Here is a 2,813-nt window from a genome sequence, read left to right as displayed (position 1 = left end):
GATCTGACAGCTCGAATCAATCCTGCCATGACTGAGGGTCATGTCGTTGTGAAGGCCAGATTGGAGCAAGCAGCCCTGCTGGAAAGAGTGGCTGATACAATCCACCCATTTCGGGCCCTTCCCACCAATAGGCTGTGATTTTTTTTTTTTTTTTTGAGCTCTCCAGAGCAAGGCTTTATTTCAGACCAAAGGCACCCACTGAGCCCCAAGTACTCAGCTCGTCAGAGATTTACACAGGGGCCAGTCATAGGCCAGAGCAGGGGGATACTGTCCAGGGGGCTGTGGTGGGAGTGGGGGGGCCGCGTCTGGGCTCTGTGCACCGCCAGGCCTGTGCCACCCCCAGCTGCAGGGGCACCAGCTGTAGCGTCAGGAGGCTGCGCCGAGCAGCCCCCGGCCCCAGGCTGGATTTGCGGGGCCTCGCTGGTCCCATTCGTCTGGAGGAAGCTGCCGCTGCCAAGGGCCGCAGGGGGTCCCTCCCTGGGCAGGGGTCACGCTCGCTCCTGGAGCTCCGGGCTGGGCCGCCGCAGGGCCTGCTGCTTCTGGAGCCCCCGCAGCTTGAGGAGCAGCTCCTGCACGAAGGCCTGCGTGCTGTTGTGACACAACTTCAGGGATGCCCTGCAGCTGCGCGGCCCGTGCCCCGTCTGCGTCCAGCTCCAGGAGTTCGTCAATGTTCACTTCCTCCGGCATCTCTGCCTCCCAACCCCGGTACAGCTCCTCCAGGTGCCCGTCGATCCATTTCTCGGTGTCCAGCCACCGCTGCAGCTCCTGCCGGTTGTACTTCACCGTCACCCGGGCTTGGCGTTTCTGGATCTCTGGGCTGCGGGCCGGCTCCACCCGGGGACTCCCCGGAGAGCGCGCCAAGGACCCCCGTCCCACCCGGTTCGCAGCCATCCCTGCCCGGAGCCGCAACCCCGTTCAGCATCCACAGAAATCCCAGCGGGTTCGATAGGTCACTGGGAGGCTGCAGGTCATGGTTAAACAGCTCTCGGCCCTAAATCCTTTAACTGCTCTCTGATTAATTATTCCGGCCCCTGTACAGGGCTCCTGCTATTTCCGCCTGGAGGTAGGAGAGGAAAGCCTGGATTATCTGTCGCACTTAGACAGTGGGGATGAGATACAGGGTGGGCCAAAAATCCCCTCCTGCAAAATACAGCGTGCCACGCCCCATACCCCCCACTCCTGCAAAATGCAGCGTGCCGCGCCCCACACCCCTCCCCCTGCTCTGCAGGGAATCACCTCGGTACATAATGGAACAGCCTCTCATTGCGGTTCCCAAGAATAGCGCTGGGGGGTATTGAGTTGTGGGAAGAGGCTTGTGCATTAGCTCTGAATGTGTTAAACTTGTTGCAAGCCGGGTGCTGGACAGCTGCCCCCTCACCTGTCCATGCGGCCAAGGGAGGGGATCAGGCACTCCCCAGACTGAGTCTTCGCTATCTTTCCCGTTCCCCCTTGGCACCACTCCCACCCGCTCTGTTACTGAGGTGCTGCGGGTCGGGCCGAGCAGGGGGCCTAGGATGCAGGGGCTGCAGAGGTCTCACACATGCCCTGAAGCTTCCTTCCTGTAAGTGCAAAGCCGCGGCCAGGGTCCAAGCCCTGGCCTCGCTGAAGCCACTGGAAATGCTCGCTTTGACATCTGTGGGCCCAGTGTAGGGATAGCAATGCAGGGAGCAAACCGCAGGGAGACATGGGTCTGCAATGACCCCACACCCAATCCAACTGCTCCCCTTCCCTCCCCCCACCCGGAAAACTAGGGACATTGGACTTCTCCTGCGCGATCTGAGTGTTGCAGCTTGGGCCCATCTCTGTGAATATTGGTCCCTCCCCAACAAGTTTACAAGATAAAGGGTGGGAGGGGAAACTGAGGCACAGAGCAGGGAAGTGACTTTCCCAGAGTCACCCAGCAGGCCCATGGCAGAGCAGGGAATAGAACCCAACACCTGAGTCCCAGTCCAGTGCCTTTTCTATTGGATGCTTCCATTTCCTAATCTAAATGTAGCCATGCGGCTGGGGGGGAGGGGGGTGGTGCTGGCAGGGTGGCCATGTAGGCCCCCTGGGTTGCAAAACTTGGGTGCTCCTGGCCCAGCCTCTCCAGCCCATTCTACTGCTCCCCTTTATCCCCGGTTCGTATGCCTCAGTCCCAGCAGAGCACGGAGCAGTGACGCTCAGTGGGGAAGGTTCCGCAGAAGAGTCGGTGACAAGAGACATCAGCTGATGTGGTCTTTCTGAGCTGGGTTACGGGCAGGCTGTCCAGGAGGGGGGGCAGCATTTGTTACACCTGAGAGGTACAGAGGTGATGATACAGCCAGGGTTGTATTTACCTGGATACCAAATCCCGGCCTGCCTAATGATCTCAGCCACTCCATTCTATCCAGCACCTTCTTATGTATACCTGCCTCGCACAGGGAGAGAATCCCATGGGCTCCAAAAGCCTTTAGCTCAGGCCCAGGAGGAGAAAATGGTGTTGAAGAACACAGGATGGGGAATCAGGACTCCTAAGCTATATGCTTATAACACTTGCAGGGGACACCAGACTGGGAGGGGTTGCAAGCACTTTAAAGAAGCCAGGATTAGAATTCAAATCTGACCTTGGCAAATCAGAGAATTGGTCTGAAATCGACAAGGTGAAATTAAATCAAAACAAGTGCAATGTCCTTCACTTGGGGACGGGAAATCGAATGCCCCGCTAGACAATGGGGAATAAGCGGCTAGGCTGAAAAGGATCTGGGGGCAATGGTGGATCACAAATCCAGTGAGAGTCAATTGAGCGTGATGAATTTATGGAAAAGGCTCAGCTAGAGAATTGTGTCCAGTTC

At 57.9% G+C, this 2,813-nt stretch overlaps 1 pseudogene; it reads right to left on the bottom strand.

Annotated features, from left to right (window-relative positions):
• Positions 1–488: 488 nt before the first annotated feature.
• LOC141975723 (protein phosphatase 1 regulatory subunit 14A pseudogene) lies at positions 489–891 on the bottom strand (annotated as a pseudogene).
• Between the last annotated feature and the right edge of the window lie 1,922 nt (positions 892–2,813).

Source organism: Natator depressus, chromosome 21, assembly GCF_965152275.1.
Source record: "Natator depressus isolate rNatDep1 chromosome 21, rNatDep2.hap1, whole genome shotgun sequence".
NCBI classification, from domain to species: domain Eukaryota; kingdom Metazoa; phylum Chordata; order Testudines; family Cheloniidae; genus Natator; species Natator depressus.
Note: the sequence above shows the minus strand (reverse complement) of the source record. Positions and strands in the feature narration are given on the sequence as shown.